General features: G+C 41.1%; 1 protein-coding gene across 6 annotated transcripts in view; it reads left to right on the forward strand.

The window, feature by feature from the left end:
* The first annotated feature begins 1,727 nt into the window (after positions 1 to 1,727).
* CTXND1 (cortexin domain containing 1) overlaps positions 1,728 to 15,461 on the forward strand; it is a 35,302-nt gene continuing 21,568 nt past the window's right edge. For 2 of the 6 annotated variants that reach the window (XM_039557985.1, XM_039557989.1), the window contains exon 1: positions 1,728 to 2,198. The gene's annotated coding sequence lies outside the window, so the exon portion shown is untranslated. Of the gene's footprint in view, positions 2,199 to 7,443; positions 9,674 to 10,320; positions 10,510 to 12,536; positions 13,971 to 15,461 lie in introns of those variants that run through there. The other 4 variants (XR_005602831.1, XM_039557987.1, XM_039557986.1 and 1 more) reach the window with 4 other exon arrangements.

Below are 15,461 nucleotides of genomic sequence, written 5' to 3' on the forward strand. Positions count from 1 at the left end.
CTTATCTCCAACCAAGGAAAGTAAATGGACTTACTCTAAGGATCAATACATTCCAAAAGGGTGAGGCACAAAGAGGAAAATTGGAGTGCCTTTCTGCAGGGTCCTGTAAAAGCCGAGAACCTTCAGGGTGAGTTCATTGTTTCTGCTACCAATACTGCAGCTCCCAGACCTATCCAGGTTTTCCTGCTTTGCTTGCAACAAGGCTGTCACCTGGTAATTCCTGGTTGTTACAAGTCTGCATCATTTTGTCTGGCCTGACTGGATGCTCCTTGGGACAAGGACCGTGCCTTGTCTGCATTTTAAAAGTAAAGACTCACGCATAACGCATAATTACTATACAAAACAAACTTAAAATTCAAGGCAGCTTTGTTGGTTTTTGCTTTCTATGACTCAACAAATTTGTTACCTTGAGGTGCTAAACACAGTTGTGAGCACAAGAGTGAGAAAAAAAGGTCAGTTTTGCTACTGTAGAAATGTCTTCTCATTTCATAGGAACCCACTGGTGCTGACACTGATATGTGCTGGTTTCCCATCTCCTCCGAGGTGTTATTTTTGTGAAAGTGCAAAGCAGCACCTTTCCAGCAACATCTGTCAGCCAGGAAGACAGAGTATTTTTGGCATTTTCACAGGCAGAAATTATAGCACAGAAAACAATAGGTACAGGACCAATGATGCTGACAGGTATCACAGAAAGCTGTGTTTATATAGAAATTCCAGAAGAAACTGAAGTCCAGCTAATAAAACACATTTCAAAGAGGAAATGGGCTCTTTCTAGATGCCTGTCCTTGACTGCCCTTTTTCTAAAGAATCCAATTAATAATCCTGAAAAATTTATTAGCCACACTGTTTTGGTGGCTGGGATTTCCCTGTGCTATCTGAAAGGATAATCAGCCCCTGGGGATGCTCAAAAACCTTTGCTAAGGAGGTCAAAACCTTCCCTCACCAACCAAAAGCTGCTGCTCTTCTCATGATATCTTAATGCCCCCATCAGTGGCAGACAAAATCTCCCCTGCCCAAGAGCCCTGGGGGATGAGTGAATCAACACTTTACACAGTACCTGGTCTTAAGAAATGTTTATTAAGGATGCCTGTGTTATCTACTGGGGGTGCCTATGTGGAAAAAATATCCCCATTTTTGCCCACAGCACTGCAATGTATTTGTTTTCACGGATTTGCCACACATGGTTAGGCACAATTAGCAATTGCAGGAGGTAACAAGTAACAGGTAAGCACAGCCCCAGAATGGGGCTTTGCTCCTGAGAGTCCCTTTGAAGGTCAGGGTTGGGGAGGGCGGTGGTTCGGCTTCACAAATCCACCCTCCCATACCCCAGCTGGTTATGGCAATTCCCCACAGCTTCCCAAAGGCACAGAGTCAAACATCTCAGTACAGTGGAAAAATTAGGGCCCCTAACAGGAACTGAGTGGCACTGTGGCTCTTGGTCATTCTGCCTTTTCATTATTACTGCTCGTCAATTCTGCCCCATCTGCTGCAGGAGCCCCCGTAAATGACAGGCACTGCAGACAAAGGACAAGGGTGACAGTCCCTCCTCCAAGACTAGAGCAGTGCTTGGAGCCTGTTAAATGTGAGATGTTAATCCATGAAGTTTTAGGCTACTACTTTTTGACTGTATCCAGCAGGGCTGGTACAGTACGTTTCAGAGCTAGGAAACCCCTCCCATTCACTTGTACTTCTGAAAAACAGAAAATTTAGTTCAATTGCCAGAGCGCGTTCCTCAACATTTCAAAATGCATTGGCTTGAATTTGTATTCTTAACTTGAGGTCTCTCTGAAACGTATAAATTAGCCTTTGGCTGAGAATTCCACTGTAATTTGCAGAATACAACAACTTGCACGACACAGAACTGTGAAGCAAGATGAAGCATCCCCAGCCCCTTTGCCTTTAAAATGCCATGGAAGCACAGAGGCTCTCGGCAGAACACCTTATCTGCTCTCGAAAGCTGTGACTCTTCATCCTTTCCTTATGAAGACCCAGGGGATTGCTTACTTAGCATACACCAGAGGCAATGGGTAGGGTGAGCAGCCACTGCAGCCAGAAACCCCCAGTACCGAGCACAGGCAATTCCCCTCCACATGCAGAGACTTTGGAGCTGAATTGTGCTGAATAGAGAACCCTCCGGCTGAGCGAGCCATGTGTGCCCGGGAGGAGCAGCCCCTTTCGCTCCGCTGAAAAGCAATGCAGTAAGTGCTGGGATATTGCAGCAGGCACCGCTTCCCCGGGCTAATTAGGAGCTGAAGCCTTTTGCCGCTTCTGCTGGGAGAGACACAACCTCCAGTCCGGGAGCAGTGTCAGGGCTGCATGATTTTTGTTGCTCTTTCTAAAAGAAGTGAGGGGATGGAGTGGATTTGCAGTGCCAGGGACTGTGTGGTTTGCTTTGTGTGGCTGTGTGGGTGTTGCAGGGGTGTGCTTGCTGTGTGTCCTGTGCTGAACTAGGACTGCTCGCTTTGGGGGGGTTTTCTGTAGTCATGTTTGACAGTGTTTGAACAGAGATGGGGCTTAATAACTTAATGTCAGCGGGCATTTGTGTTCTCCTTAATCATGCAGCATGTTTCCTGTGCCTGGGTGCAAACTATTTTCTGTACTAGTACTAGGTACTCTGATGCTGGCTTTACAGGGGCTGTGCCTTTGGGTAATGATGAATTGTAGATGGAAACTATGTGAATGAGTGCCCTGATGGTGGGTGATACTTTTATTTCACTTCAGCAGATATGGCTGATTTCTAGTTTGTGGTAAATTCCTCACTGTGGTCTGAAATTGCAGATGCTTTTTTGGTAGATAAATGTTTGTAAGCAGCACTTTATCATAGGATAGCTGTGGCTTTCTTCAGATTCAGATGCTCTGTTTCTGTACTCTGCAGTAGCAGCTTTCTGTTTGTACTGAGTAGGAGAGGGAAAGCATGAGTTAAAGTTTGCTTTGTATGAAGAGGGATTTTTACATAGTTTGAAAGTGTTTGCAAAATTAGCACTTGGGCAGTAATTGCAGGCCTTTGGAAAGATCTGTGCAGCATTTAAAGCAAATTTTTGTTCTCTTACTTACGAACTACTACCAAGCTTCATTCCTCTGTTTTTTTGGTACAGCTTCCTCAGTGACTTACGAGCTCCAGCTTTAGGCTCTGGCACTGCCATTTTGGGCTTCAGGCATGTTTTACTCTTTAAGGCAATGTATGGTGATTTTTTTAAAGAGAGAAGTACATGCGACTGCCAAAAGTTAGGGATTCTGGTTTTGCTGCTCAGTCAAATGTCAATAATAAATAGCCATTGGTCTCTTGTAAAGGAGCACTAACGAAAGAATTCCTTGGTTCTCCCACTCAATTTTTGTTTAAAAGTTGGGGGTTTTATTTAGTTATTGTAAAATACTGGGAAACATATTGGAAGTCTTCACATACTGAAGAAAGAAAAATTCCTCTGCTTTATCTGTCATTTTAGGTTTGAGCAAAATTTGTAGCCGTCACTATATTTGAAGGGATAATTCTCAAAAATTAGACAAATGAAGTTCAGTTTTTTCTGAAAGAGTTTTTGCAGAGATGCTGCTGAAGATCTGTGTAATGTTTAGTCCCAGGCACAGCTGATAACACCAAGAAATACCATAGAAGTTATGGCACCTTTTAATTCCTGTGCAACATGCGTGTCTTGGAGAGTTTTCTCCTTGAGATTAATGCTCAGATGCTGAAAAGAGCTGTTTCCTCTTACACTGCAGTCAAGAGGATTTTCTCTTTTTCATCTAAGAGAAGCCTTGTGACATATGGTGCTATTGAGCTGCAATTTCCAAGATAATGCAACATTAATAAGTGATAATTATTCTTCATTAGCCGTACAACTTTGAAGATGGACAAATCTACAATGAGGGTGGATCACATCTGAATCTGATCTGCTCCCCCCATCCCTTTCTCTCCAATCCCAACTTCTCCCCTTCTGTTTATGAGCACTTGATAGGTGCTACAGTTGCTCTCATTTAAGGACCTGAACCTAAGATCAGTGCAATTTTTCCAGTCACAGGCTCACAATCCGTGTGTGTCTCATCTCTCCCTGTTTTCTCCATCCAGATTTCCAGCAAAGCCAGTAGCAAACTTGGAACATATGAGGATTTTTATAAGATATATCTCTGACTGAGCATTATAAAGCCAGTGTTGGTATATCTGTCATGAGGAGAGAGCAGGCGTTTTAGCTGTAACTAGAAGGTGCTCACAATGCACAATTTTGATGACATTATCATCAGATATTTTCAGGTAAACTAACTCTGGTAATTTAACAAGCTGCTGTTTTCAAATTATTTTCTCTGAGGAACAAAATGGGGGAGGGAAAGAAATGCAAATAAAGGTTTAGATGTTGGAAAGTCACTGGATTCATAATGAGAATCACAAGACAAAAAGAAAGATTATGTCTGGTGTTATGCTTTCATGCAATTCTGAGTCTCTAATCAAAATGTGTTTCCTGAACTGGAACCTCAGAATTATTTGCCAAGTATTATTGTTCATGTCAAAGGTAAAATGGAGAACATTAGGTATAAAATCTAATTTCTCAGTCTAGAATAAGCATATTAGTAAAGAAACATTTTCACCTCATCTTGTCTGTAAGTAACCCTGGCAGGAGCCTTGCCTCAGAAGTCAAGTTCACTTTATTGCATTGCAACCTGAGAGAGAAACACGCAAAGGGAAGTTTACTAATTTTGTCCTACATTGCCAGTAATGAGCTGCAAGTCAATTTAATTAATGAAGAGTAGCTGCTCAACATCTGTAGTCACCTGAACTACTTTAATTTGCATCACTGTATTTCCACCAGCTTTTGACGTGTAGAAGCACGGACAGCGTTCCCTGCCAGTAAGAAATACGACTGTCATTCAAGTACCAGAGACAAAACTTCCAGTCCAAAACTGTATAAAAGAATATACAGTGGGTGGATAAACATGCTGCATAATTTCAAAGCCCAGTGAAAGTGTGTGTCGTAGTTGCACCAGGAACCAACGGCGCAGATGATGTCACATTAAAAGACACAACATTCAGCACATTCTCAAAGAGATAAGTTTAGCTGTGTTCCTACAAGAGCAGGGAATTTTTGTACCATGCTTAGTAGAACTGTCATGTTTATAGAGAAATATATCTTACAGCTAGTGACATCCAAAATGTGCCACATGCATAGTCAATATTTTCTTTCTAACTACAAAAGAAAGGACATTTTCTTCCTTTCTTGTTTTTCAAGGGTAGACTTTCTGGTGGCATCAACTACTTAGATATGCTGCATAGTAATTATTTTATTCGTAGGTATGAAAGAAAATCTCATAGAATCTTCATTGTACTTATCTGTTGTGAGCATCGATTGAATTTAATTGGGATACATGCCTAGACAGTCCATTTTCAACAACAAAATGAATATGCTATTATTTTCTACTATCACTTCTTACCAAGGGCAATTACTTAATACTGTGTAATAGCTGCAATTCAGGATACTTCATTTGCCACAGTGACTCTCCTCACTTTCTGCACCCACACAAACCCCAGAACTTACTGTGAGTAAAGCAGCAGTGCAGTAGCATTCAAGGAGGATTAAAGGACTAAGATTGAGTATTTCCTAAAGCCTGCTGCCTGAGCTGTCATTTAAAACAGGAGCAAAAATGATGTGCCTGCCTTTCCCAAGTGTTATTCAAAAGGTGTAGATATGCACACAAAACCCACAAAGAAGTAGAAAGATCACACGCTGTGTTTGGCAAAGTATCTTCAAAGTGCACCTGCTAAGGCAGGTCGACCTTCAGAAGGTGCAGAAGAGCTGGTCCAGAATCCCATCACCTTCTGCATCCATTCCTTAAAGCTTTAGGCAAGAATTCTGGCATCTGGCTTTTTGGAAGATGATTCAAGACACTGAGCTTTAAACGAAGGCTGTGGATGTATTCTAACACATAGTCAAGAGCAACAAACTGCAAATCAGTATCTGATTTTCAGTGAAACATCTGGAAGAAACTCCAAATGCTGTGTGCTCAGCTCTGAATCTTCATGAGTTCGTGGAACCTTTAATGATCTTTTCATTCCTTTTGGACACAAATAGAAAGGAAATACGGGAACTAAACAAGGGTTTTCTTGCACAATGGCTGCAGAGACACACACCTCTTCTCAGCATTGTTTTAGCATTTGAGTTTCAAATCTATTTCATCCAGCCCTGGGGAGATTAAGCCTCTGGGGATCCTATCCATGGGTACTCAGAATTCATAGTAGTCAGCCAGAGGGATTCCTAGAAGGAAGAACATTGTATCCCCCAGTGTCAGCCAGGACTTTGTTCAGAGGGGAAGATGAGGAAATGAGACAGAAGGTTGCTGAAAACACAGATGCTCACATTTCTTCTGCTAGAAACAGGGAATGATTTATTTCTTTTTATCATAAATCACAGGTTTTCCTTCAAGGCTTTGCTTTAGACTTTCAATCAGCACTGATGGCTGTGAAGTATCACATGCCCAAGCAAATCTAAACTACCTCGTGGAAAAGCCTTCCATTTTTCTCCCTGCCCCATCTGATTGATTTCATGATTACTGGAGAATTTGCTGCTTCACACATTTAGTTTGTCTTATAAACCAGTCCAAGGCAGCCAATGTCACCCATCAAATTTTGTCTCCATATTCAAATTCAAGCTCCCACTCCCTCTGTCAGCATCACCAATATATCTATGCTTTCTTACCAAATAACCACATCACACCATATGCTGCAGAATTGTTTTGGATTTTCATCAGTTTAGTTTAGAATTCAGCCCTCAGTCTGAGCATAATTCAGCTGGGAGGAGATCAATTATAGAATCACAGAATGGATTTGGTTGGAAGGGGCCCTAAAGCTCATCTCATTCCAACTCCCTGCCATGGGCAAGGAACCTTCACTAAACCAGGATGCTCAGAGCTCCATCCAGCCTCTCCTAGAACACTTCCAGAGAAGTGATTTTTAAAAAGCCTGGTGAGACCCATGAGCCAAAAACCACATCAGGGACTATGAAAAATAGTGGGAATGAAAACAAGAGGAAACCTCAGCTTTCAACACAGAGGGAGCCAATTTTTGTAAGATCTTGTCAGGAAGGTGTCTCCCATTATTAGAAGTCCAAATAATGATAAGTCATAATTACTCAAAGTCAAGAAACTCAAAGTAACCAAACCAAAATTACTGAACTCTGAAAAAATAAATATTGCATTCATCTTGTCTTCCATTTTGAAATATTCTTTAGGATTTATGCTTCAAAGCTTTCATCTTCAAGCACATGAGAGCATTTTTGAATAAAGTATTTTATATCCTTGCACAGTAACCTTAGCAGAGCTTCAAAAGCATCACCGCATATGAAAATCACACAAGGTTAAAATTTAGATAATCCCTATATTTAGAATCACAATTTTACAAAACATTGCTTCCTTTTGGTTTGGTTTTTTTTTACAACCTTACATGACCATCTTTGTGTCTTACAGCCAGCAGAAATGTTTCCCAGGAAGAAAAACTGAGAGATTTTCTGCCATCTGCATCAGCAAACCACCAGAAAATGGTGTTTTCTGGATTATATTCTGCCTGTGAGTTCACTGTATCATCACTGCAGTTTTGCAAGTCTCAAGCAAAAGGCAGCCAGAAAGGAAATACCCAAGTAAAGCTGATCCAATTCTTGTTCAGCTGCAGAAGTATTCAGAAATCTCTCTCCTTACTCTTTTCATGTGCTATATTTGGTCAGCACACTGAAGATGACTCGCATTATATCCTGCCCCATTCAGGCTCTGTCACACCATTACAGCATTGACAGTTCTCATCTCCATGTTCACTATGGGTATTTTCTGGAAAGAAGCAGATTCTCCAGTTTGGAAACACCTGCTTTCACTTCATATCATTTTCCTTCTGCCACATCTTAGTAATGAGCTCTTTTAAGAATTGCCTGGAGAATGGGAACAGGTTGCTAATAGCAAGCAAAAAACAAACAAAAAACCAGAACAAACTCAGAATTGCATCTGTGAAGGAGTTTTTCCCCAGCTGCCTTCTGCTTTGGGTCTTCATCCCATATCCATGGAAGGCAGTGAGGAGACTCCCACTGACTTTGCATCAGAGCCCAAGAGACTTCTGTGGAAGGTATATTGGGAGCATTTTTGGTGATGTTTATGATGCAGAAAAAAAGAAGTGCAGGAGATTGTGACCTTGCAAACCCTGGCCATGGTGAGCAGCCCCTCCTGGGCAAACACCCAGCTCCCATCAGGGCCTTTATTTGCCTAAGTCCCACACACATTAAACATTCATAGCTGGACTGTTATAGACAATTAAGTTTTGTGCCATCCTCTTGTTTTCTAATATTGTCTTGATTTAAATTATATGTGGAACAAAGGAAATAATATTTTAGGAGAGGAATGAAAGCATAATACAGGCACAAATAAAATTTGGTTACAGATAGAATTAAAGTAGATGGAGTAACTTTTCTTATGCAGAAATACTGCACCTAGGGAGGGTGTTTTGTATAATACTTCATAGCTTGGGATTTGATTTAAAAAGCCTTTTGGACATCCTTAGATCTCAAAATGTAGAGAAAACCAGCAACAGACTCTTTTTTATATAGATTTAAAGCATTTCCTTCATATAATCCTTGTAAAACCGAGATTTGGTGAGAAATAATAAGTGCATACAAACGAAGTAGATTCTCTGAAAGAAGCAAAACCCCAAAAAACCCCATCAAATCAAGATCTGGCAAGAAAATGCAAGCAGCATATATTCCACAGTAAGTTTCCTGAAGCAATATTTAGTGCTGGGGCATTTTCTGTCTCTAAGCTAAGAGCAAAAGCAGTGGGTCCCAGCTGGATACACCTGTCTGTCTTGACAAAGCAGCTGAACGTTTCAGCAAGCAGCCAAGGAAGGGGTATGTTCATGTGCTGCTTCATTCCAAGCTCACTGGACAGACTTGTACAGCAACCTGTCAGGGAATGGCTGACATCAGTACTTGTCTCCAAAACTACCCCGTGACACTGTGATTGACTTAAAAGGACACTATCTAGCTGTTAGGAAGCACAATCTGTGCAGGAAACATCACTGTCCATGAAAGCAAGAGGCTGAATAGTGGTAAAATACAGAGAGGGCATTTAATTTATAATTGTGTACGAGTACATACACACAGATGCAAACCTCGGGGTTCATCTTTGGGGTATCCACCAGCTGCCCACTAAAAAGGGCTGCTAAGAAGGACTTGAGAGCCACTGGAGTCCACAAACACCACAAAATTTTTGTAGCATTTGTCTACGTTATGAAGACAATATACTGAGTTTCTCATGAACAAAGGAAGCTCAGAGCTCTTCTACTCCTCTTTTTTTTAAACACTCCTAGTTTCCTTCCTTGAGCCTGTAGACCTGAAGGAATAGCACCTTATGAGTACTGCTCCTTAGCCCTGCCCATGGGCAAGGGAGGCACGGATTAAACACAGCAGAGATCGAGCTAAACGTGCTGTCTGACTCCACAGAAGAGCCTTCTGCTTCCCCCACCCCTGGGATCCTGCTTTAAAAGCAATGTTATGTTTTCAGGTGATATTTAATCAGTTGCCATCCATAAGAAAACACCTCAGCTGACTGCTTTTCTTTTTGTTCTGTTTAACACTGAAGTATGCCTGTAATGAGCATGGAACAAACTCTTCTGTGATAGCTGCCTGGGTTTCAAATGCCTGGACGTGCTGCATGTGTGGTAGGTGAAACTTATCAGCCTGCACGTTGCAAATACAAAGGATCAGTCTCACCCTTTATCTGCACTGCAGTTACCATTGCTGTCAGAGCAACTTGGCCCCATATATTTGAAATTAAAGAGTGGATGTAAACCTGCTGCCCTCAAAACCATTTCTGTGTGCTCCAGTGACTTCACTGGGCAGTTTGGCAGCAGAGGACCACATTGAACTCTGAGTTAAAATTCACAGGAGTTATAGTTTAACACTGAAAGGGACAGACTGGCTGTGTAAGGGAACCACAGGAGCAACCAACTTAGGCAGAGGTTTTTTATAAACTCTGATTTCATGATTTAAACTTATTTGGTTTCCTGAGATGGTCTAGAGCTCATAGGCAGTCTATTACTCTGTTTTGGCTGACAAGAGGTAACTTCTAAAGATACATGACCTTGGTTTCTTGCTGTCTTGGAAACATAGTAATAACCCTAGCACACTGGAAGTAATACTTTTTATTAAAGTTCCCTACCCCATCTGCAGTTATGGCCACGTTATGTGCTATGCCACAGTAATAACTGAAACACATCGACATGAACTTTGCTGGAAATAGCTCTAGCACAGCTTTGAAAGCCATTTTTTCAGGTGAATGAAGTAAAGAGAAACTTTTCATCTCCAGGAACATATGAGCCTTTCTAGTGCACTTCGAAGCTTGGCCAACTGGAAGCAGGAGCTGTAGCAAACTGCTGTGGAGTCTGCTTGGAAGCTGACTCCAGCACAGGAATTGAAAGAAATGAATTTGGCATCTAAAAGGAGGTTTTGTGGAGTCAACGCTTTCCAAGCAGAGGACAGAGAGAGATTTGGCAAGGTTGGTGCATACATTATTGACATTTTAATGTCACAAAGGGGTAATCCCAGGTCTAAGTCTGAGCCAGATGAACTTGTCGTGGTCTTGAAGCCCACCCTTCTCAGGTGGAGGGCTGAAGTGATGCTGAAGTGACAGCCTGTGTGGGAAGGGGAGTGTTAGAGACTGTCAGAAAACACACACATGCCAAATAAACACCCCACCCTTTTTGTACTAACCTGTGATTTTCTGCATTCCCTACTACCCACCCACCAAGGACAAAGCTTTTATGTGAATAGTTGTCAGAGAGTGAGCATGGGAATGTTGAGAAAGGAAATAATTTATGGCTGCTTTTGGTTGTTCAAACCGAAACACTTTTGTAAAGGAATCATTCCGAAATGGAAATCAATGATGGTTGGCATCATTCTCAGAACATTGCCTTGGGACACTGAAGTGCACAAATGCTTTGCTGATATTTTGGACACAGTGCAGAAGAATTTTCCAAGTGATTTTCCATCTTCCAGGAAAAAAAATATTGTATTTTCCTATTTGCATTTGGACAATTATTTGTATCTTAAAGCAAGTATCTGCAAAACATTCATGCCTGCAGAATTTTTAAAATTAATAGCAGAGAAGGAAATAACACTGGCAGTCTAGCAGAATTTTATCTGTTGGATTTGGTAAGAACGGGATACTCTGTGTAAAGAAAGTCTTGTTTCCTTATTTGTATAGGGATCAGAACCGTTGTCTTTAGCTTTCTTTTCTCCTGACAATTTGTTCCTGTAATCTCCTTATGTTCCTACATTAAAACCTTAGGCTAAATTGAGAGGTAGCTTAACTGACAATTTAAGCTACACATTAGTAAACATAACAGGAGGCAATGGAACAAGTCACCCCACAAAGAGAGAAAAAGAGTGAACAACAGGAATCTGTGCTGCCTCACCTACTTTTTATTCAGTTTTTAAAATAAAAAAAAATGTGTCCTGCAACACCTTTCTTCCTCCATTTGCAAGTTACATCTGCTCACACAAAGTTCATGATGTACAAAATAGTTTGTACCATGGTTAGATCTGTTCTAGGGAGATAATAAATGGATATCAATCAGTGGCAAGCATGGGAACTGCATGTCTGGAGGACAGTGAGAGTCTGAGCACGCCCAGGGGAGTGAAGCAGCAAGATTTGAGATGGCCCAAGTGACCTTGCCTGGGGGCACATAGAGCTCCTCAAAATGGCTCAGCATTGGCTGAAAGCATCCTCTCCAAGTGCAAGGTGTGTGGTGTTACAAAAGCCTAACTCCAAAATCACACAGCAGGTAATTCCAGGCCATCCCTTCTTAGAAGTGGAGAAGAGGCAGAAGAGGTCAGGGAACCTCTCAAAGAACATTGCCATCACTGTTTCTCTGGGAAAAGATCGTGGTCTGTAACCAACACAGCTGATACTGTACTTCAAACCTGCTTGCTGCAAGAAAACCAGGATTGCCTCCCTTGGAGCGAGAGCCATACCACCAAGGTGCTCTGTTCTTCAGGGAGGAAGGGGCTTGGGGAAGGAATAATTCTAAATCCTCAAACTAGAACCCCAGCTCCCTAGCTAGGACATTTTCCTTGCTTTTCCCCCTCTTCCTCACGCAATCCAACAGTGTCTCACCCATTGACTGGAAAATGTGATAAGTTTGATCAGGAAAAGAAAAATTTCTCCCCCAGCTCAATTAAATTCTGTGAGTGACCTGAGAGAAGATGATCTTTGGTCAGCAGCAGAATATATGATTGCAAGCAGACAGTAATTTTATTACACAGCTGCCCAATAGCACTTCTCTGAAATATTTGGAAGTTCAATGGCATAGAGAAAGTCAGCATTTTTTTAAAGCAGTTTAAACCATAAAACAGAGTAGTAACCAGCAGGGGAAAATAAGAAGAGCCGTTCCTTCAGAATTTTTGAGCGATTAGCCTAATTTCCAACCTTTTCTGTACATGATCTATTATTTAATCTCCCACCTTACTTCATAGCAGCAAACAACAATCTAATCTAAACTTCTGTTTTTCCTCCATTATTAGAGCATCACTCTCTAAAAGAATGGATTTTTGCAAAATGCTACTGTAAGAGAGAAGAGAAAGCAGGAGCAGCTCCAAAAAAGCTTCAGATGGCTGTGCCAGTCCTTCTGCTGTGCCATGTCACTGCCGCTGTCAAGAATATTCCTCACCTTGAAGGCCAAATCAAAGAGAATTTTAAAATAAGGAATGAAATTAGAACACTAAGCATGTAGAGATGAGGAAAGTGGGATCTGGTCCAGTACTTACTATATTCTTTCCTGTATTTGTGTTACCATGAAATAAAAATCAGTAAGTGCTCTAACTGCAATTTATGTCAGAGTAAAAAGGAGAGGAACAATCAAGTTTCTACAATTTTTTGACTTTTATCACATAACATGGGCTAACTACTGCGCTTTGTTCCCCGACTTGATCTCTTTGTAAGGTTATCTTAAGGAGTTTCCTCCCCCTTTATTTGAAGAACGGAATACAAAGCATGAATTCTATTTCTAAAGAGATTTGCTCAGCAAATTTTTCTGATTTCTGTTCTTATAGTTTCTTTTCCTTGTATTAGCACTTTCTTTTCCTGCACAGTTCTTGCTAATATGAACTGGCATTAACATGTTGCTCATTGGACCCATAAGCAAATTGACATGCAGGGTGTTGAATAACTACTAAAGGTCTTGTAAAAATACATTTAGCGGGCGAGAATGTGTTTGAATGAATAATAACCACATCAAAATAGCAAAGGTGATTCTATATTCCTCTTTCTTTCATATCTATTTTTAGATCTCGGTAACTTTCTGAGAAGCTGTGCTTAAAACACTGGTGGGACTACAGAGCAGAAAATCTGGAGTAATTTACTTTCAGTCCTTCTCAAAAATACGCTGCATTTGCTTGTACAGCAGAACAACTCTGGGGACGCTGAAAGGGTGCTGTGAAAATCACTGCCCCATAAACTCCTTGCTGGCTGCTGTTTAGAAAAGGAACTTGTGAAGGAATAAAAGCACTTTTTCACCAGGTTACAAAGAAGGAGAGGGAAGAAATAGTTTCCAGTTGCTGGAACTAAAAAAGGCGAGGAAGTGCAAAGCATGCAAAGAGGGAAAACCACAGTACTCCTTTGCAAAAAGGAAGGGATGATGAGTAAAGGCATTCAAGAAAATACTTCTACCCCAGCCACAGGAAAGATTTGTATATAATCAAGTTCTGTTTGCTGCAGAGCAGTTGTCGGTGTATTTTCATGTAAGCTGAAGTTGTTTTCTCTGCTTGAGTGGCATAGCAATAACAAATACATTTATTATTCATTAAATGCCTTCAAAATATTTTAATATGCCTCAGCATTTCCAAGGTGTTCAAATCACAGCAGTACAACACCCTGCTCACATAATTTGCTGCCTTAACAACCGAATATTACAGTTTGTAGTTTAAAGTTTCTGAGTGAACATTTTCAGACAGAGTGGAGAATCACTTTAGGTATCTGGAGTCAAACCCTTAAAAAGAAGATTTTCTCTTAAAAATCACACCCCACCCACCCATCCCCCCTCAAAAAAAAAAAGCTGGCATTATACACAACTCAGTTGTCCCATATTTTAAAACAGGATTCATAAAATTCACCAAGCTCAGAGGGTGGAAAATGAGGAAAAGGATGTTTTTAAGGTAAAGGCAGATCAATAGATAGGTGCTGTGCTGTGTGCATGCATTTTTTTGTGTGATTTGGTTTGATTTTTTTTCTTTTATATGCCCAGAAAAAGAAAACAGGAAAGAATCAAGGAATCAAGATTCAGTCTGGTGGTTTTCTTTGCTTGCTGTTAGGAAGCAAGCCTTCACATTGCTGACTTCACTGGCCACAGGGTCCCAGCCTATATTTGCATGATGGAGAGCTCTGCATAGCATTGCCTGAGTGCCACTGCATGCCAAAGCAGATGGAAGGTGATTTATGGACTTCATTGTTTATGGGGATAAATGAGGAGAGAATTATGCCTAGATCACTGTGTCCCAAATAATTCCTTAAGGTTATCAAGTTTGCACAGCTCTGTCTTATGTTAAGTTTATGCCAGAAAAAAAAAATAATCAAAATAAGGGGAAGTGAAGCACTGAAGCAGAATGCACAGGGAATGTACCAAAGCACATAGTGCTTATTTATCTACAGCTGAACCACATCAACCAGGGAGAAGTTTTATTCCCAGACACTGCTCAGAGCTTCCAGTGAAACACTTCCAGAATATATTATTGTCACCAAGTCCAGCATTTGGTGAACTTTATCTACAGTTAGAGTCTGGCAACATGTAGGGCATAAGCAAATGAATCTGAAAGCTAAATAGTTTTTCTTCTTAAAAGATTAGCACTTGAAACATCTAACAGAAGTTACCAATGTTGTGTCCTGTGAAATACAAAGAGAGAAATCATTCAGAGACCTAAGAGCAGCCTGTGATACAACGAGCAATATAAATGAGATACTCAGCTCTTTCAGCAGCCTGCAGATGACTGCTGCCACTCTTGAAAAGGGTTCAGAGACACTGGAGACATGATTCTGCATGACTGAAACTGGCAGGAACCTCTACCAAGATGCGAAATAAGGCTAAAAATGAATATGTAAGTCCATTGGTATTGGTATTATTTACTACGTCTCCCAAATAAGAATAGGGAACTCCAGGTATCCAGAGGATGTTTCCCAGAGGTCTGGCCTGTGCTGTCTTCCGAGTTCTGACAGTGACAGAACTGCCATTCATGAACTTCAGCACATCCCAGGAGCCAGGGCTGGTTTTGTCATTTGCGAACATCGCTGCAGTCTGAAACTTCAAATGGAGCTTGTTACCACCCTGGCCAAAGACTTATCACAGGGAGTTCTCTTTTTGCTACAAGAACTCTTGCTTTCATACTAATAAAGTCAGGCATTGACAAATTTGCTGTTGTTGAGGGCAAATGCTGCTGAAGGGGTTGTGTGAGGCTGTG

Source organism: Corvus cornix, chromosome 10, assembly GCF_000738735.6.
Source record: "Corvus cornix cornix isolate S_Up_H32 chromosome 10, ASM73873v5, whole genome shotgun sequence".
Lineage (NCBI taxonomy): Eukaryota > Metazoa > Chordata > Aves > Passeriformes > Corvidae > Corvus > Corvus cornix.